This window comes from Panulirus ornatus, chromosome 20 (assembly GCF_036320965.1).
Source record: "Panulirus ornatus isolate Po-2019 chromosome 20, ASM3632096v1, whole genome shotgun sequence".
Lineage (NCBI taxonomy): Eukaryota > Metazoa > Arthropoda > Malacostraca > Decapoda > Palinuridae > Panulirus > Panulirus ornatus.
Genome location: NC_092243.1, coordinates 35,480,291 through 35,501,420, shown reverse-complemented (window position 1 = coordinate 35,501,420; position 21,130 = coordinate 35,480,291). Strand labels below are relative to the sequence as shown.

General features: G+C 50.1%; 1 long non-coding RNA gene across 2 annotated transcripts in view; it reads left to right on the top strand.

Annotated features, from left to right (window-relative positions):
- Positions 1–21,130, top strand: part of LOC139755948 (uncharacterized) — a 414,911-nt gene that overhangs the window by 367,973 nt on the left and 25,808 nt on the right. For both annotated transcript variants that reach the window (XR_011714223.1, XR_011714222.1), the window contains 2 exons: positions 11,298–11,466; positions 13,188–13,373. This is a non-coding gene — a long non-coding RNA (uncharacterized lncRNA). The remainder of the gene's footprint in view (positions 1–11,297; positions 11,467–13,187; positions 13,374–21,130) is intronic.

Sequence of the window (21,130 nt, the reverse complement as noted above, 5' to 3'; positions counted from 1 at the left end):
CCTCTATCGTGGAGTGTGGTGTGTCCGTCCCTGACTCTATCGGGGAGTGTGCTGTGATCTATCCCTGCCTACGTGAGAGTGTGGTGATCATCCCTGCCTCTGTCGTGGAGTGTGGAGTGATCCATCCCTGCCTCTGTCGTGGAAAGTGTGGTGTGATCCATCCCTGCCTCTATCGTGGAGTGTGGTGATCATCCCTGCCTCTATCGTGGATGTGCTGTGATCATCCCTGCCTCTATCGTGGAGTGTGGTGTGATCCATCCCTGCCTCTATCGTGGAGTGTGTGTGATCATCCCTGCTCTTTCGTGGAGTGTGGTGTGATCCATCCCTGCCTCTATCGTGGAGTGCTGGTGTGATCATCCCTGCCTCTGTCGTGGAGTGTGGTGTGATCCATCCCTGCCTCTATCGTGGAGTGTGCTGTGATCATCCCTGCCTCTATCGTGGAGTGTGGTGTGATCCATCCCTGCCTCTATCGTGGAGTGTGCTGTGATCATCCCTGCCTCTATCGTGGAGTGTGCTGTGATCATCCCTGCCTCTATCGTGGAGTGTGGTGTGATCATCCCTGCCTCTATCGTGGAGTGTGGAGTGATCCATCCCTGCCCCTGTCGTGGAGTGTAGAGTGATCCGTCCGTGCCTCTATCGTGGAGTGTGGTGTGATCCATCCCTGCCTCTATCGTGGAGTGTGGAGTGATCCATCCCTGCTTCTGTCGTGGAGTGTGGTGTGATCGATCTCTGCCTCTATCGTGGAGTGTGGTGTGATCCATCCCTGCCTCAATCGTGGAGTGTGGAGTGATCCATCCCTGCTTCTGTCGTGGAGTGTGGAGTGATCCATCCCTGCCTCTATCGTGGAGTGTGGTGTGATCCATCCCTGCCTCTATCGTGGAGTGTGGTGTGATCCATCCCTGCCTCTATCGTGGAGTGTGGTGTGATCCATCCCTGCCTCTATCGTGGAGTGTGCTGTGATCATCCCTGCCTCTGTCGTGGAGTGTGGTGTGATCCATCCCTGCCTCTATCGTGGAGTGTGGTGTGATCCATCCCTGCCTCTATCGTGGAGTGTGGTGTGATCCATCCCTGCCTCTATCGTGGAGTGTGGTGTGATCCATCCCTGCCTCTATCGTGGAGTGTGGTGTGATCATCCCTGCCTCTGTCGTGGAGTGTGGAGTGATCCATCCCTGCCTCTATCGTGGAGTGTGGTGTGATCCATCCCTGCCTCTATCGTGGAGTGTGGTGTGATCCATCCCTGCCTCTATCGTGGAGTGTGGTGTGATCCATCCCTGCCTCTATCGTGGAGTGTGGTGTGATCATCCCTGCCTCTGTCGTGGAGTGTGGTGTGATCCATCCCTGCCTCTATCGTGGAGTGTGGTGTGATCATCCCTGCCTCTATCGTGGAGTGTGGTGTGATCCATCCCTGCCTCTATCGTGGAGTGTGCTGTGATCATCCCTGCCTCTGTCGTGAGTGTGGTGTGATCCATCCCTGCCTCTATCGTGGAGTGTGGTGTGATCCATCCCTGCCTCTATCGTGGAGTGTGCTGTGATCATCCCTGCCTCTATCGTGGAGTGTGGTGTGATCCATCCCTGCCTCTATCGTGGAGTGTGGTGTGATCATCCCTGCCTCTGTCGTGGAGTGTGGTGTGATCCATCCCTGCCTCTATCGTGGAGTGTGGTGTGATCCATCCCTGCCTCTATCGTGGAGTGTGGTGTGATCCATCCCTGCCTCTATCGTGGAGTGTGGTGTGATCCATCCCTGCCTCTATCGTGGAGTGTGGTGTGATCCATCCCTGCCTCTGTCGTGGAGTGTGGAGTGATCCATCCCTGCCTCTGTCGTGGAGTGTGGTGTGATCTGTCCATGCCTCTATCGTGGAGTGTGGTGTGATCCATTCCCTGCCTCTATCGTGGAGTGTGCTGTGATCATCCCTGCCTCTGTCGTGGAGTGTGGTGTGATCCATCCCTGCCTCTATCGTGGATTGTGGTGTGATCATCCCTGCCTCTATCGTGGAGTGTGGTGTGATCCATCCCTGCCTCTATCGTGGAGTGTGGTGTGATCCATCCCTGCCTCTATCGTGGAGTGTGCTTGATCATCCCTGCCTCTATCGTGGAGTGTGGTGTGATCATCCCTGCCTCTATCGTGGAGTGTGGTGTGATCCATCCTGCCTCTATCGTGGAGTGTGCTGTGATCATCCCTGCCTCTGTCGTGGAGTGTGGAGTGATCCATCCCTGCCTCTATCGTGGAGTGTGCTGTGATCATCCCTGCCTGTATCGTGGAGTGTGGTGTGATCCATCCCTGCCTCTGTCGTGGAGTGTGGTGTGATCATCCCTGCCTCTATCGTGGAGTGTGGTGTGATCCATCCCTGCCTCTATCGTGGAGTGTGGTGTGATCATCCCTGCCTCTATCGTGGAGTGTGGTGTGATCCATCCCTGCCTCTATCGTGGAGTGTGGTGTGATCCATCCCTGCCTCTATCGTGGAGTGTGGTGTGATCATCCCTGCCTCTGTCGTGGAGTGTGGAGTGATCCATCCCTGCCTCTATCGTGGAGTGTGGTGTGATCCATCCCTGCCTCTATCGTGGAGTGTGCTGTGATCATCCCTGCCTCTAGTCGTGGAGTGTGGTGTGATCCATCCCTGCCTCTATCGTGGAGTGTGGTGTGATCATCCCTGCCTCTATCGTGGAGTGTGGTGTGATCATCCCTGCCTCTATCGTGGAGTGTGGTGTGATCCGTCCCTGCCTCTATCGTGGAGTGTGGTGTGATCAGTCCCTGCCTCTATCGTGGAGTGGTGTGTGATCCGTCCATGCCTCTATCGTGGAGTGTGGTGTGATCATCCCTGCCTCTATCGTGGAGTGTGGTGTGATCATCCCTGCCTCTATCGTGGAGTGTGGTGTGATCCATCCCTGCCTCTATCGTGGAGTGTGGTGTGATCATCCCTGCCTCTGTCGTGGAGTGTGGTGTGATCCATCCCTGCCTCTATCGTGGAGTGTGGTGTGATCCTTCCCTGCCTCTATCGTGGAGTGTGGTGTGATCCATCCCTGCCTCTATCGTGGAGTGTGGTGTGATCCATCCCTGCCTCTATCGTGGAGTGTGGTGTGATCCATCCCTGCCTCTATCGTGGAGTGTGGTGTGATCCATCCCTGCCTCTATCGTGGAGTGTGGTGTGATCCATCCCTGCCTCTATCGTGGAGTGTGGCTGTGATCATCCCTGCCTCTGTCGTGGAGTGTGGTGTGATCCATCCCTGCCTCTATCGTGGAGTGTGGTGTGATCATCCCTGCCTCTATCGTGGAGTGTGGTGTGATCCATCCCTGCCTCTATCGTGGAGTGTGCTGTGATCATCCCTGCCTCTGTCGTGGAGTGTGGTGTGATCCATCCCTGCCTCTATCGTGGAGTGTGGTGTGATCATCCCTGCCTCTATCGTGGAGTGTGGTGTGATCATCCCTGCCTCTATCGTGGAGTGTGCTGTGATCATCCCTGCCTCTATCGTGGAGTGTGGTGTGATCATCCCTGCCTCTATCGTGGAGTGTGGTGTGATCCATCCCTGCCTCTATCGTGGAGTGTGGTGTGATCCATCCCTGCCTCTATCGTGGAGTGTGGAGTGATCCATCCCTGCCTCTGTCGTGGAGTGTGGAGTGATCCATCCCTGCCTCTATCGTGGAGTGTGGTGTGATCCATCCCTGCCTCTATCGTGGAGTGTGGTGTGATCCATCCCTGCCTCTATCGTGGAGTGTGGTGTGATCCATCCCTGCCTCTATCGTGGAGTGTGGTGTGATCATCCCTGCCTCTGTCGTGGAGTGTGGAGTGATCCATCCCTGCTCTATCGTGGAGTGTGGTGTGATCAGTCCCTGCCTCTATCGTGGAGTGTGGGTGTGATCATCCCTGCCTCTATCGTGGAGTGTGGTGTGATCATCCCTGCCTCTATCGTGGAGTGTGGTGTGATCCATCCCTGCCTCTATCGTGGAGTGTGGTGTGATCCATCCCTGCCTCTATCGTGGAGTGTGCTGTGATCATCCCTGCCTCTGTCGTGGAGTGTGGTGTGATCCATCCCTGCCTCTATCGTGGAGTGTGGTGTGATCATCCCTGCCTCTATCGTGGAGTGTGGTGTGATCCATCCCTGCCTCTATCGTGGAGTGTGGTGTGATCCATCCCTGCCTCTATCGTGGAGTGTGGTGTGATCATCCCTGCCTCTGTCGTGGAGTGTGGAGTGATCCATCCCTGCCTCTATCGTGGAGTGTGGTGTGATCCATCCCTGCCTCTATCGTGGAGTGTGGTGTGATCCATCCCTGCCTCTATCGTGGAGTGTGGTGTGATCCATCCCTGCCTCTATCGTGGAGTGTGCTGTGATCATCCCTGCCTCTGTCGTGGAGTGTGGTGTGATCATCCCTGCCTCTATCGTGGAGTGTGCTGTGATCATCCCTGCCTCTATTGTGGAGTGTGGTGTGATCCATCCCTGCCTCTATCGTGGAGTGTGGTGTGATCATCCCTGCCTCTATCGTGGAGTGTGGTGTGATCATCCCTGCCTCTATCGTGGAGTGTGGTGTGATCCATCCCTGCCTCTATCGTGGAGTGTGGTGTGATCCATCCCTGCCTCTATCGTGGAGTGTGGAGTGATCCATCCCTGCCTCTATCGTGGAGTGTGGTGTGATCCATCCCTGCCTCTATCGTGGAGTGTGGTGTGATCCATCCCTGCCTCTATCGTGGAGTGTGGTGTGATCATCCCTGCCTCTATCGTGGAGTGTGCTGTGATCATCCCTGCCTCTATCGTGGAGTGTGGTGTGATCCATCCCTGCCTCTATCGTGGAGTGTGGTGTGATCATCCCTGCCTCTATCGTGGAGTGTGGTGTGATCCATCCCTGCCTCTATCGTGGAGTGTGGTGTGATCCATCCCTGCCTCTATCGTGGAGTGTGGTGTGATCATCCCTGCCTCTGTCGTGGAGTGTGGAGTGATCCATCCCTGCCTCTATCGTGGAGTGTGGTGTGATCATCCCTGCCTCTATCGTGGAGTGTGGTGTGATCCATCCCTGCCTCTATCGTGGAGTGTGGTGTGATCATCCCTGCCTCTATCGTGGAGTGTGGTGTGATCATCCCTGCCTCTATCGTGGAGTGTGGTGTGATCATCCCTGCCTCTATCGTGGAGTGTGGTGTGATCCATCCCTGCCTCTATCGTGGAGTGTGGTGTGATCATCCCTGCCTCTATCGTGGAGTGTGGTGTGATCATCCCTGCCTCTATCGTGGAGTGTGGAGTGATCCATCCCTGCCTCTGTCGTGGAGTGTGGTGTGATCATCCCTGCCTCTATCGTGGAGTGTGGTGTGATCCATCCCTGCCTCTATCGTGGAGTGTGCTGTGATCATCCCTGCCTCTGTCGTGGAGTGTGGTGTGATCCATCCCTGCCTCTATCGTGGAGTGTGGAGTGATCCATCCCTGCCTCTATCGTGGAGTGTGGTGTGATCCATCCCTGCCTCTATCGTGGAGTGTGGTGTGATCCATCCCTGCCTCTATCGTGGAGTGTGGTGTGATCCATCCCTGCCTCTATCGTGGAGTGTGGTGTGATCCATCCCTGCCTCTATCGTGGAGTGTGGTGTGATCCATCCCTGCCTCTATCGTGGAGTGTGGTGTGATCCATCCCTGCCTCTGTCGTGGAGTGTGGTGTGATCCATCCCTGCCTCTATCGTGGAGTGTGGTGTGATCCATCCCTGCCTCTATCGTGGAGTGTGGTGTGATCCATCCCTGCCTCTATCGTGGAGTGTGGTGTGATCATCCCTGCCTCTATCGTGGAGTGTGGTGTGATCCATCCCTGCCTCTATCGTGGAGTGTGGTGTGATCCATCCCTGCCTCTATCGTGGAGTGTGGTGTGATCCATCCCTGCCTCTATCGTGGAGTGTGTGTGATCCATCCCTGCCTCTATCGTGGAGTGTGGTGTGATCCATCCCTGCCTCTATCGTGGAGTGTGGTGTGATCATCCCTGCCTCTATCGTGGAGTGTGGTGTGATCCATCCCTGCCTCTATCGTGGAGTGTGGTGTGATCCATCCCTGCCTCTATCGTGGAGTGTGGTGTGATCATCCCTGCCTCTGTCGTGGAGTGATCCATCCCTGCCTCTATCGTGGAGTGTGGTGTGATCCATCCCTGCCTCTATCGTGGAGTGTGGTGTGATCCATCCCTGCCTCTATCGTGGAGTGTGGTGTGATCCATCCCTGCCTCTATCGTGGAGTGTGGTGTGATCATCCCTGCCTCTATCGTGGAGTGTGGTGTGATCATCCCTGCCTCTGTCGTGGAGTGTGGAGTGATCCATCCCTGCCTCTATCGTGGAGTGTGGTGTGATCCATCCCTGCCTCTATCGTGGAGTGTGGTGTGATCCATCCCTGCCTCTATCGTGGAGTGTGGTGTGATCCATCCCTGCCTCTATCGTGGAGTGTGGTGTGATCATCCCTGCCTCTGTCGTGGAGTGTGGTGTGATCCATCCCTGCCTCTATCGTGGAGTGTGCTGTGATCATCCCTGCCTCTATCGTGGAGTGTGGTGTGATCCATCCCTGCCTCTATCGTGGAGTGTGCTGTGATCATCCCTGCCTCTATCGTGGAGTGTGGTGTGATCATCCCTGCCTCTATCGTGGAGTGTGGTGTGATCCATCCCTGCCTCTATCGTGGAGTGTGGTGTGATCCATCCCTGCCTCTATCGTGGAGTGTGGTGTGATCCATCCCTGCCTCTATCGTGGAGTGTGGTGTGATCATCCCTGCCTCTGTCGTGGAGTGTGGTGTGATCCATCCCTGCCTCTATCGTGGAGTGTGGTGTGATCCATCCCTGCCTCTATCGTGGAGTGTGGTGTGATCCATCCCTGCCTCTGTCGTGGAGTGTGGTGTGATCCATCCCTGCCTCTATCGTGGAGTGTGGTGTGATCCATCCCTGCCTCTATCGTGGAGTGTGGTGTGATCCATCCCTGCCTCTATCGTGGAGTGTGGTGTGATCATCCCTGCCTCTGTCGTGGAGTGTGGTGTGATCCATCCCTGCCTCTATCGTGGAGTGTGGTGTGATCATCCCTGCCTCTGTCGTGGAGTGTGGTGTGATCATCCCTGCCTCTATCGTGGAGTGTGGTGTGATCCATCCCTGCCTCTATCGGAGTGTGGTGTGATCCGTCCCTCCCTCTATCGTGGACTTTGCTGTGATCCGTCCCTGCCTCTATCGTGGAGTGTGGTGTGATCATCCCTGCCTCTGTCGTGGAGTGTGGTGTGATCCATCCCTGCCTCTAATCGTGGAGTGTGGTGTGATCATCCCTGCCTCTGTCGTGGAGTGTGGTGTGATCCATCCCTGCCTCTATCGTGGAGTGTGCTGTGATCCATCCCTGCCTCTGTCGTGGAGTGTGGTGTGATCCATCCCTGCCTCTATCGTGGAGTGTGGAGTGATCCATCCCTGCCTCTATCGTGGAGTGTGGTGTGATCATCCCTGCCTCTGTCGTGGAGTGTGGTGTGATCCATCCCTGCCTCTGTCGTGGAGTGTGGTGTGATCCATCCCTGCCTCTATCGTGGAGTGTGGTGTGATTCATCCCTGCCTCTATCCGTGGAGATCCCCGCTTGTGTGATCCATCCCTGCCTCTATCGTGGAGTGTGGTGTGATCCATCCCTGCCTCTGTCGTGGAGTGTCGTGTGATCATCCCTGCCTCTGTCGTGGAGTGTGGAGTGATCCATCCCTGCCTCTATCGTGGAGTGTGGTGTGATCCATCCCTGCCTCTATCGTGGAGTGTGGTGTGATCCATCCCTGCCTCTATCGTGGAGTGTGGTGTGATCATCCCTGCCTCTGTCGTGGAGTGTGGTGTGATCCATCCCTGCCTCTAGTCGTGGAGTGTGGTGTGATCATCCCTGCCTCTGTCGTGGAGTGTGGTGTGATCCATCCCTGCCTCTGTCGTGGAGTGTGGTGTGATCCATCCCTGCCTCTATCGTGGAGTGTGGTGTGATCCATCCCTGCCTCTATCGTGGAGTGTGGTGTGATCATCCCTGCCTCTGTCGTGGAGTGTGGTGTGATCCATCCCTGCCTCTATCGTGGAGTGTGGTGTGATCCATCCCTGCCTCTATCGTGGAGTGTGGTGTGATCCATCCCTGCCTCTATCGTGGAGTGTGGTGTGATCCATCCCTGCCTCTATCGTGGAGTGTGGTGTGATCCATCCCTGCCTCTATCGTGGAGTGTGGTGTGATCCATCCCTGCCTCTGTCGTGGAGTGTGGTGTGATCCATCCCTGCCTCTATCGTGAGTGTGGAGTGATCATCCCTCGCCTCTATCGTGGAGTGTGGTGTGATCCATCCCTGCCTCTATCGTGGAGTGTGGCTGTGATCGTGCCCTGCCTATATCGTGGAGTGTGGTGTGTTCATCCTTCCTCTGTCGTGGAAGTGTGGAGGGATCCATCCTGCCTCTATCGTTGGAGTGTGGTTGATCCGTCCCTGCATCTTCGTGAGTGTGCTGTGATCCATCCCTGCATCTACGTGGAGTGTGCTGTGATCATCCTGCCTCTGTCGTGGAGTGTGGAGTGATCCTTCCCTGCCTCTATCGTGGTTGGAGTGTGGTGTGTTCCATCCCTACCACTGTCGTGGAGTGTGGTGTGATCCCTCCTGCCTCTATCGTGAGTGTTCCTTCTTCGAAGTGTGCTGCGATCATCCCTGCCTCTGTCGTAGGGCGGTGTGAGTGATCCATCCTGCTTCTATCGTGGAGTGTGCTGGTGTCTTCCTGCCTCTATCGTTGGAGTGTGGAGTGATCCATCCCTGCCTCTATCGTGGAGTGTGCTGTGATCATCCCTGCCTCTATCGTGGAGTGTGGTGTGATCCATCCCTGCCTCTATCGTGGAGTGTGGTGTGATCATCCCTGCCTCTATCGTGGAGTGTGGTGTTATCCATCCCTGCCTCTATCGTGGAGTGTGGTGTGATCCATCCCTGCCTCTATCGTGGAGTGTGCTGTGATCATCCATGCTTCTATCGTGGAGTGTGGTGTGATCCATCCCTTCCTCTATCGTGGAGTGTGCTGTGATCATCCCTGCCTCTGTTGTGGAGTGTGGTGTGATCCATCCCTGCCTCTATCGTGGAGTGTGCTGTGATCCATCCCTTCCTCTTTCGTGGAGTATGGTGTGATCATCCCTGCCTCTGTCGTGGAGTGTGGAGTGATCCATCCCTGCCTCTATCGTGGAGTGTGGTGTGATCCATCCCTGCCTCTATCGTGGAGTGTGGTTTGATCCATCCCTGCCTCCATCGTGGAGTGTGGTGTGATCAGTCCCTGCCTCTATCGTGGAGTGTGCTGTGATCATCCCTGCCTCTGTCGTGGAGTGTGGAGTGATCCATCCCTGCCTCTATCGTGGAATGTGGTGTGATCATCCCTGCCTCTATCGTGGAGTGTGGTGTGATCCATCCCTGCCTCTATCGTGGAGTGTGGTGTGATGCATCCCTGCCTCTATCGTGGAGTGTGCTGTTTTCCACAGCCGCAGTCCTTCATTTCCCACACTTTTCTAAACCTTTCACCTTAGCAGCTAACGCTTCTGGTAAAAGCCTAGGAGCAGCCCTGATGCTGATGGTAAACCGTTTCCATAGCTTATGCGAGGCGAATATTGTCCAAATCAGAGCCTGATGATTCTGCCATGGAACTGGAGGCGCTGGCTGTTGTATGGTCTTTTAACTCTTCAGAGATCTCATCTATGGGTGTAAGATTCTTGTGTTAACTGACCACGGCCCGTCGTTGATTCATATCAGAATAAGGGTCACAAAGGGAAGATGGCACGTTGGTATTTAACCCTACAGGAGTATAATCGAATTTCTGAGTACCTCTGCAGTAGAGCAGATACAGCAGCGTATGCATTATGTCGTCATGCAGCCGCAGTAGTGTCTGGTTAACTCAGTCTGGATGAGGGAGAGGTGGCTCTGCGTAGTCACAGGACCCCAAGTATGGATCCAATATTCGTTACCTCAAGGCTGAAGGACTTCTGATCACAGGAAGATAGGACTGCTGGAGTTGTAGATTGTTGATAACTTATTGTGCAGATGACAGAGACAAAATAGGAAGGGAAACCTACAACTCATGGTACCTCAGAGCTTGGATGTCTTAGAACTTTTCCATGATGTCCCTGGCAGTGGTCATCATGGTAAGGATAGAACGCCACGACAAGTACTTCTCGCGTACCTTTGGTTAGGTATGACCCAGGGTAGACGTGGCTGAGTGGATGTGTCACTCGTGTGCAGTTCATAAAGGTCGCGTGACGTTAACTGCTCCAGCGCTAACTCATGAGGTAATAGATATACCATGGACGAGGTTTCGTTACGTTTGTTCAGTGGTGTTAACGCACTGAGGATGTTAGTCTTCACGTCTTATCTGTTACTGACAGTTTCGTTAGATATTGTAAACTGGTGCCCACTAAAGATGGCCACTGAGATGGTAAAAGCATTTCACAATGACATCATTTGTACATTTGCAGACATGTCACACCAAAGGTAATTTTGTCTGAATGGCATCGAATTCAACAACGGAATCCTGAGTTATGTAAGTGATCGGCTGACTAGGAAGATATTGGATGTGATGCGTAACATTTTTGATGCCAGTAACGGTCGCTGGGAGAAGGTTATTCCCCTGGCACAAAGCGCAATCAACTCTGCAACAAACATTTCAGTTAGGGATTCGCCACGTTACATCCTTTATGGTAATAAATGGAAATTTCCTTATGAATTATCATTATCGTGACGACAACCTGAATATAACATGGATGGCAACGTTAGGGTTAGACTGGGTCAATCACAGCAAGTATTCATGTTAAACATTCCCAATATGTGGTGAATCTATACGTGATGAAAGAGCAGCGTAGGGCCTCTGACACGTGAAGTTGAATTAGGACAACTGATAACGGTACAGATTCAGGAACGGTCAAGATCAATGGCAAAGATAAGTGAGAATTTCTGTGATCTCCTTTATGGTGGTTGAGAAATTACATTGTCATGAACGTAGTTTAGGACACACAGTGACTGGAGATACGCGAACGGTGCACACAGATTATTCTTAAGTATTGAGTCATACTGATCTGGTTTGCTTATACCTTACAACACTTGAAGAAGGGGATCTAACCCCTCCAGTTCCGTCCCCTTCACTTATACCGCCACCGTCATCGTCCTCTTCCATTTCGGTGCGTTGCCACTTGAGATGGTGGACTCGCATCCTGGCCCCGGTGGTGGGGACGAGTGGTAGTGACGGAAGGGCTTATTACAGTCATTCACTTGCTCGTTGATGTAGATTTTGATAAAGAAGGTCTGTACGCCTACAGGTTTGCATCATTTGTGTGTGCTAAACGCTTACATTCTTGCAGATATGTGGGTCTTCAGTCTCCTTATCCTGCACGTGTGACGTGGCGTCTGTGTTGTGCTCATGAGCAGGATGTACCTCATGTGTAGGAAGTGAAACATGGAAGTTTGGTAGGTGAAGAATGCGAGGTCCAAGTCCTCACCCATGGTTGCACTCAGCTGTTCCGACCTACGGTTAGTATCTGAACGGTTGAATGTATTATCCGCCCAGATGGGCACTTGTCTGTGTTCCAGGACATCCCCTTCACAAGTACTAGCATAACCCTAACCTTAAAACCGACTTTATAGTGGAAGGGAAAACATACGTATGTCAACCTCTCTAATGTCTTACGTCACAATAGGTCAGGGACGCGACGTAGAAAGGTTTAAACTTGATACTGAGGAGGAGTCCTAGGTACCTTGTTTACACTGGCAACCAACACACGTCCAGACAGTTTAGCACTGTGTTGACGTGGCATTCTCCAGGTAAGATGCTTAGGAAAAATCCCTTCAGGTTACCCTCCAGAACACGTATCCACATGTTAACAAGGTTGATGCCTTTATCGAAGCATGTGATTGACTTTACAGTCACCAAGTTGAACACTGGAGTGGAATAGTGAATATACATCACTTAGTGACAGTAGTGGTGGTAGATGTGGTATTAGAATGCGGAATATTTCCTTACCCAATTTACTACATTCATGTCAGATTTACTTTGGGCAAATGAGGTCAACCGTACACTGTTACCGTTTAGTGTACTTAAGGATTTGTTGTTCAGGGTTAAGGACACGTGTTACCATCAGCCAGTGGACGATGGAGAGTGGCTGGTGTTTTATTGTCCAATACCAGAAGATTCCATTACTGAAGAAATCCCCTTAGTTGGTATCCCATTCAATAGGATCTAGCCTTAATGATATCATTGCCTTCCCCTCCTTCCATATAGCATCCCTCCACATTACTGTCATTTACAGATATTTAGTTTTGCTTACCAAGGACTTAACTACAGTTGCTTAGTCTAGTTTGCAGGACATACGTCGATGTCGGAAGGGTATTAACCAACTCAGACTATATCATGCTTACTCATTAACTGTCCATATTATACTGGAGGACAGAATTGAACTTCCTGTTATTAGAAATTCTAGTTTGGAAGGTACTACGTGCACAGGTGTTGATGAGAGAGACCTAGTCCTGCTACACGCATATTTGAACCTTACCATATAACTACATGTTCCTCCCTGTCAAGGAACTACTGTTAGTCACATACCAGGGTGGTAACTTGTGTCGTAGGCTTATACATGATCACATGACGGTTGTACTTAGAACAGCAAGCACTTGCACCTGTTGCAAGGAAGGACACGCTTCCTTTACTACACTCGTCCCTTGCAACACTCACACAAGGTGGACTGGCTCAACATGTCAGAGGAGGAACATGTTGTTGTATATCATAACACTGATGACTTACGTGCCAATAGCTTAGCATACTGTTCTACCATTGTATTTACCTCCAGTATTTCACCAACTCATGTTCTCCACATTGTCTGGAGCTGTTGGTTTACTAGTTCTTATTCTTGGAGTTTGTTGTTCTGTAAGGCGTCGTGTCGGCAAGCTGGGAGGAAGATTAAAAACATTCTTTTATCCATTGAAATTATTGTACTTTTTTAAGTGTTTCCCTCCTAATTGATCTAGATAACCATTTAGTTTCTTTATGTATTATTTGAACATGATTTTTCCATAATTTTCCATGTTTTTGCTTGTTATGTTAGTTTCAGTTTACATGTTCCTTTGTCTATATATCACCTTATTTCTCTATACTTGGGACATGTCCTCACAATTTACCTCATTCACTTTTCACAGGCGAATATCATTCCTATGTCCTTAATTGAACTGGGATTACTGGTATTTTCCCGCTTCCACAGCTTGTGGTGTGAGGGTCACTTCGCCGTTCCTGTCACTCCTCAGCTGGTTCTGGAGACCTTGTGACGACCGCTGTCGTCGCCTGCCAGCTCCACTGCCCCTCCGTACCTTCTCTGCTCCTCGACGTCATCTTTCGTAGTTCCTACTACGCTGATGACGCCCCGCGGTAACGGACCGAGCTACTGTAGGTGTGTTCTACGTGAAGGTGACGGATGGAGCATCTTGAGAGGATTGTAAATACATCATGACCGTGTCCCACACTGTCTTATGACTACATTCAGGATATACTTCGGCGGTGCAGACCAGCGGCAGTTGAGAGCGAGAGCTCATCAGAAGTATTGGTGTGGAATATACAGGTGTACTCAGTCTATTATATGAAAAGAAGAAATTTCCTGCAGTATATACTTAACTTCAAGGAGTCCAATGTGACTTTGATATCAGGTGGTAGAGAAACATTACGACCTTACAGGTGTGTGTGTGTGTGGGGGGGGGGGGGGGCGCAGGGTCTGGTAACAACAGTTGTTGAAGCATAATGTTTGTACAGGGATTGTCGGCTGTACTGGTTAGTGGAGGGTGAGTGTGCATTGCCTGGTGACTGTAGTGGTTTGTGCTGGGTGGGTGTGTAGGGTCTGTTGACACAAGTGGTAGGTACCAGGTTGGTATGCGGGGGTCTGGTTATTGCGGAGTTTGTGTGTATGGTGTGGTGACTACAGCGCTTGATAAAGGGTGGGTGTGCATGGTCTGGTGACAGTATTGGTTGATGTAGGATGGGTACATAGTAGAGATGTTTTGGATCTGAATACAGAGATCCGCGGATGTGTATGCGGATATCGTGTTTACAGGATATTTTGTTATATATTTTAATAGATTAAGAATTTGTCATTCATTACAGAACATCAGTCATTTCCAAATGTCAGCTACCGTCGATACAGAGTCCTGTTTGATTGGCGTTTCTTATGACGAGTTTCAGCCACACAAGTTGTGTTATGCTGGACGGGGACGCAACTCGTCATGCATCCCACAAACCACTTGCCCCAACCTCCACTCTTCTGAAAGTAGTTAACTACTAGTCTATTAATAGTAGTTCTTTCGTAACTTATTCATTATTTGAATAGTTCAAGATGGGCAAGTTCTTCAAAACCAGAAGTTTCTCTGCCTTTACTGGTAAACTTCGCTTACGTTTTGCATCATAGATGAAGCCAACACCACGGACTACTTGCTCGCTAGGGACGCTGCTCGGGGGACAGCAAAGATATCGACAAGCGACCTTCGCCAAATTAGGGTAGATTCTCATCTTTTCTTACCACCATCGCAAACTGTCTTCACTTGTTCCACTGACTCTCTTTTCCTTGTGATAACCTCTCAGTATTTTCCATTGCACTCTTCCTTACTGCATGCATCCCCTCCGCTACATCATCACCACTGGAAGCAAGAAGAGAGGTCATTGCTTCATCCAGTGTTCCATCGGCGTTGGTTGTGTTAAGTGTTTGTGTTTTGTCGTCTGTGTTCTGGTTGGTTCGTCGTCTTCGTTTGCCTTGATACTCAGCTGAGTCAGCTCTTCACATAGTCTAACAACTGATTATTTCACTTCAGCAGTGATTTGAGAAGAGGATAAGAATATATTCTTATACCTTGGATCAAGAGATGTTGCAACTCTGTACAGATCATCACTTTCAAGCCAGGATAATCTTTTTTTTTTCAACATCAGCTCACATTGTTAGTTTCATGATGTTTACCACCTGTGTTGTTTATCTTGTGGTGACTCAATCATTGATTCGATATCTGGTTCAGAGCCTGAAATTGAGGTATCAGTTACTTCAGGAACTTCTGATGTGCTTGGCTGAAGAATGGTTTTCAGGGAAACTACAAGAGGTATCGCATCACCGTCTGTAGATGTTGATTCACTCAATATTTTTGTAAAATCTTCATCAGATTCTTGAGCTTTTGTACATTTGGACGTTATTAACCAATCAGTGGTTTTGAGTTGCTTTATCTTGGAGGTGGTAGCAGCATGTATACATAGTGACTCCTTTATTTCTAGTGTTCTTTTCAGCATGTGTAAGGTGCTGTTCCACCTCGTGGGTGTATCGGACAAAACATAGCTTGGGTTCTTGCAGCCTCTCTTGCCTGAAGTTTTTTTCAGTTCATCTTGTGCCATTGTTGAGTGATGAAAATGAGTAGCAATGCTGCGACATTTCTGAATTATCTTGTCTATTTCATCCTGTGATGATGTTCCAGTTTTAACAACTTGTATTTTATGCATAGCACAATCCAAATTATTCATACGTGACAGGAATAGTGCTCTTTTCATTTTACTCCATCACGCAAAACACAGTACACATTTATACTAAAAATGTCCCACTTCATCAACTCATCATCAAACTTTCTAGAAATATGCTCTCGCGTGTGCCGTTCTTGTAGTGATTCCGCACCTGACACAACGTTCATTCAAAGTCCTTATTGATAGCATGTGTAGTTAGACTCTGCAATGAAACACCTGCTAAGGTATCTGACCACACATCATTTGTGAAGGAAATCTTGCTGTCCTGCTTCACTACATCAATCAATCCTTTTATTTCATTGAAAGCAGACTCATACATGTCATTGCATATCAATGAGGAATAAAAGTTTCACTGTTTCAGCCTGTACTGTGAAGCAGGTTGCACAGGGTCTGGTGCCAGTACTGGATAGGTGTGTAGGGTCTGGTTTATATATGAGGACAGTAATAGTGGTGCTGGGTTGATGTACAGGGTGAGTGTGCAGGGTCTGGTGACAGTAGTAGTTAGTGTTGGGTGGGTGTGCAGTGTCTGGTGATAGAAGTAGTTTTGGCTTGGAAGGTGCAGAGGTCTGGCGACAGTTGTGGTAGATGTGGCTTGGGTGTGCAGGATCTGTTCACAGTAGTAGCTGGTGTGGGTTGGGTGTGTATGGTTCGATGAATGCAACATTCTTGGGGGTTGGGTATGTGTGCGGGGCCTGGTGACAGTATGGGTTGAAGCTTGGTGGGTGTGCAGGGTGTAGGGACTAGTGGTTGTTTTGGTGCAGGTGTGCAGGATCTGGTGACAGTGATGACTGGTGTGGGTTGGGTGTAAGGTCTGATGACAATAGAGGTTTGTTGGGTAGGGGTTATAGGGTCAGGTGACAGTAGTGGTTGGTGCTTGATTGGTGTTTATGGTCTCATGAAAGTAGTGGTTGGTGCTTGTTGGGTGTGTAGGGCCTGATGGCGCAAGTGTTTCGTGCCAGGATGGTACATAGCTTCTCGTGACAGTAATGGTGAGAGTGAGGTTTGTGTGTATGGTCTGGTGACATTATAGGTTGGTTCAAGTGTAGGCGTTCGTGGTCTGCTGACAGAATTGGTTGGTGCAGAGTGGGTGTGTAGGGTCTAGTGACGGTAATGTTGTTGAGTGGGTGTGTAGGGTTTTGTGACAGTAGTGGGGGGGGGGGGGGGGTATGGCTTGGCGACAGAAGTGGTTAGTGCAAGGTGGATGTGTAGGGTGTGGTGAAAGTAGTGGTGTGTGCAGGGTCTTGTGATAGTATTGTTGTAATAGGTTGGCTTTATAGTGTCAGATGAAAGTAGTGGTTGGTTCGGATAGGGTGTCGTCCAGGGTCTTGAGAGGTTATTGGTTGATGGATGTGCAGCGTCTGATACCAGTATTTATTGGTGCAGAGTTGGGTGTGCAGGGCTTGGGGACAGTAGTGGTTGGTCAAGGGTGGATGTGTAAGGTCTGATGACAGACTTAGTTGGTGCAGGGTTGGTGCGTAGGATCTGGTGGCGGGAGTGGTTATTGCTGAATGGGTCTACATTATCTGGTGACTGTAGTGGTTGGTGCTGGGTGGATGTACAGAGTCTTGGTAACAGTGGAAGTTGGAGGAGGGTTGGTGTGCAGGGTGTTGTGACAATAGTGATGTGTGACAGGTAAATGTGCCGGGTCTCAGTAGTAGCTGGTGATAGGTGGGATTACAGGGTCTGGTGACACTAGTGGTCGGTGCAGTGTGTGTTTTGGGTCTGGAAGTGATTGGTGTGTAGGGATTGGTGGTGGTATATGTGGGTGCAGGCTGGGTGTTCAGGATCTAGTAACAGTAGTGGTTGGTGTGCAGGGACTGATACCAGTATATGATGGTGTGGGATGGGTGTTCATGATCTGGTGACACTAAGGGTTTGTGCTGGGTGGGTATTAGAGGTCTGGTGACATTATTGGTTGGTGTTGGGTGATTGTGCAGTGTCATATAACAGTAATGGCCTGTGGTGGGTTGGTGTGCAATGTCCGGTGACAATAATGACTAATGTTATTGGGTGGATAGGGTTTGGTGACAGTTATGGTATATGATAGGTAAGTGTGCAGGGTATGGTGACAAAGATGGTTGGTTCAGGTGAGTGTGCAGGGTTTGTAGACAGTAGTAATTGGCTTGGGGTGGGTATGTAGGGTCTATTGACAGTAGTGATTGGTATACAGAGTCTGTTGACAGTATTTGTTACTGTGGGATTTTTGTGTGTGGTCTGGTGACAGTAGATGTTTGGTCGAGGGTGAATGCGAACGTTCTGGTGACATTAGTGAGATTTGAGCTGGATCTGGTAACGGCAGTGGTTGTAGTAATTTGGGAATGGTCCGGTGTTTAGTGGGTGTGTGTAGGGTCTAGTGAAAGTAGTGGTTAATGCTTGACTGTTAGGTAGTGTCTTGTGCCAGTAGTTGTTGGTGTCATGTGGAAGGTGTGGTGATAGTAGTGGTTGATGATTAGTAGGTGTACAGGATCTGGTGACAATAGTGGTCGTTGCAGGTAGGGTGTGTCGGATCTAGTGACATTATTGGTCCGTGTTAGGTGGGTTTGCAGGGTGTGGTTCCAGTATTTCATGTTGCAGGGTGAGTGTTCAGGATCTGGTAACTGTAGTGGGGGATGGATTTGTAGGGTGTGATGACAACAGATGTATTTTGCATCGGGTATGTAGGGTATGGTGATAGTTGTGGTTGGTGAGTATTAGGTGTACATGGTCTAGTGACAGTATGGGTTGGTGCACAGCGCGTATCCAGGGTCTTGTAGTATTATTAGCAGGTGCTAGTTGGGTGTGCAGGGACTGGTGGCAATGTAGGTTGGTGTAGTGTGGCAGTGTAGGGTCTAATGACAGTTATAATTAGTGCAATGATCTAATGACAGTAGTGGTCGGTGCAGGGTGAGTGTATCGGATCTGGTGAGGGTATTAGTTGGGACTTGGTAGATGTGCAGGAGATGATAGCAGTGTTCTATGGTGTAGGGTGGGCGTTCGGGTCTGGTGGTTTTAGTGGTTGGTGTTGGGTGGGTGTGAAGGTCAGTTGACCGTCGTGATTGGTGTTTGATTGGTAACAGTAATGGTTTGTGCTGGGTTGTTGTACTAGTGTATCTGATGATACTAGTGATGGGTGTGCAGGATCTGGTGACAGCATTACTTGGCGCATCGTTAGTGTGTGGGGTCTTGTGACAATAGTGGTCTATATCGGGTGAATTTGCAGGGTCTTGTGATAGTAGTAGTTGATGCTGTGTGGATTTACAGGGTCTAGTTACGGGAGCGGTTGGTGTAGGGTGCGTGTATTGGGTCTGTTAGAGTATTAGCTGGTGCTGACTGAGTGTGCAGGGTCTAGTGACAGTAGTGACTGGTGCTGACTGAGTGTACAGGGTCAGTGTCAGTCGTGACTGGTGCTGACAGTGTGCAGGGTCTAGTGACAGTAGTGACTGGTGCTGACTGAGTATGCAGGGTCATTGTCAGTAGTGACTGGTGCATGGTGGATGACAGGGTTTGGTAACATAGTGGTGTGTGATGGGTGGGTGTGCGGGGTGTGGTGACAGTGGTGGTTGGTTCGGGGAGAGTGATGGGTGGGTATGCAGGGTATGGTGACACTGGTGGTTGGTTCGAGGTGAGTGTGCAGGGTGTTTTGACAGTAGTAATTGGTGTGGGGAAAGCGTGGAGGGTTTGATAACAGTAATGGTTTGTGGGTTATAGCAGTAGTTGGTGCTTGGTGGTTGTGTATGGTCTTTTAGCAGTATTGGTTGGTAATGGGAGGGTATCCAGGATCATGGGATATTTTTTGTTGGTGCTGGGTGGGCTAGCAGGGTCTGGTGACTAACTGATAACTCTGGGTGGGTATATAGGGTTTAGTGACGGTAATGATTGATTGTGAGTGAGTATCCAGGGTTTGGTGACAGTAGTGGTTGATGTTTGTGTGGCGTGCAGGGTCTGGTGACAACAGTGGTTGTTGTTGTCTGTGGTGACCGTAGTGGATGGTGCGGGGTGGGCGTGCATGGTCTGGTGACTGTGCTAGATATTGTGGGGTGAGTGTGTAGAGTCTGATGGCATTAGCGTTTTTCTTGTTTTTTTTTTTTTCGTGTTCGGTATGCAGGTTCTGGTGCTAGTAGTGATTGGTGCTTGGGTGTATAGAATATGTTGACAGTTGTGGTAGGTGCTTAGTTAGTGTGTAGGGTCTGGTGAAAGTAGTGGTTGGTTCTTGATGGGTGTGTAGAGTTTGGTTATAGTATTGGTTGGTGACACCAGTGGTTGGAACTAGGTTGGTATGCAGTTTGTTGATAGTAATTGTTAATGCGAGGTTTATGGGTATGGTTTGGTGACAGTATTGGTTAGTGCAGGGTGAGTGTTGAAGATCTGATGGCAGCGTTGGCTCGTGCTGTGTCGGAATGTATGGTCTGGTGACAATATTGGTTAGTGCAGAGTGAGTATGTAGGGTCTGGTGACAGTATTGGTTAGTGCAGAGTGAAAGTGTAGGGTCTGGTGACAATATTGGTTAGTGCAGAGTATGTTGGGTCTGGTGACAGTATTGGTTAGTGCAGAGTGAAAGTCTAGGGTCTGGTGACAGTATTGGTTAGTGGAGAGTGAGTGTGTGGGGTCTGGTGACAGTATTGGTTCGTGCAGAATGAGTGTGTAGGGTGTGGTGACAGTACTGTTAGTGCAGAGTGAGTGTGTAGGGTCTTGTGACAGTATTGGTTAGTGTAGAGTTAGTGTGTAGGGTCTGGTGACAGCAATGTTCGGTACAGGGTGAGTGTGTAAGGTCTGGTGACAGTAGTGGTTGGTCATTAGTGGGTATGTAAGGTCTGGTGAAAATAGCGGTTTGTGCTTGACAGGTGCGTAGTGTTTGGTGACACAGTAGTTGGTCCCATGTTGGTATGTAGGGTCTGATGACAATAGTGGTTACTGCGGGGTTTATGTGTATAGTCAGGTCACAATAACAGTTGGTTTAAGGCTGGTGTGTGTGTGGCCTGTTGACATCATTCGTAGGTGCAAGGTAGTAGGTGTGCTGGGCCTAGTGAGACTGTTGTTTCGTGTCTGGTGTGTGTGCACAGTCAGGTGACAAGGTTGATGTGTAGGTCTTGGTGGCAGATATAGTTTGAGCATGGCTTGGTGACAGCAGTGGCCGGTGAAGGGTGGATGTGCCGGATCTGGTGACAGTATTAGTTGGTGTTGGGTGGGTGAGCAGGGTATGGTACTTGTATTTCATGGTGCTGGGTGGGTGCTTCTGGTCTTATGAAACTTGTGTTTGTGATGGGTGAGTTGGAGGGGTCAGCTGGTACCAGCTGGTGTTGGGTTGGTATGCAGCGTCTAGGGATAGTAGTGGATGGTGCTGGATGGGTATGGAGGAGCGAGTGATAGCAGAGGTTGGTGCACTGTGGGTGTGTATGGTGTGATGATAGTAGTAGTATGTGACAGGTGAGTGTGCAGGGTTTTATGATGGTAGCAGTTGGTGTCGGGTGGGTTTACTGTGTGTGACCTAGACCATGTTAACAGGTCAGCATACCAGTTACTTGATGATGAGAGAGTATATACTTTCTATGATCCTCCACATCCTCTGAAAAGCTTAGGAGAAATTTTTGAAGAAGAGTGACATAGTGATTGGTGATGACACAGTTACATGGGGGCACAGTTTTGATATTCATGACTGCGATTCTAAAAGTTTTGGTTGGTGCTGGT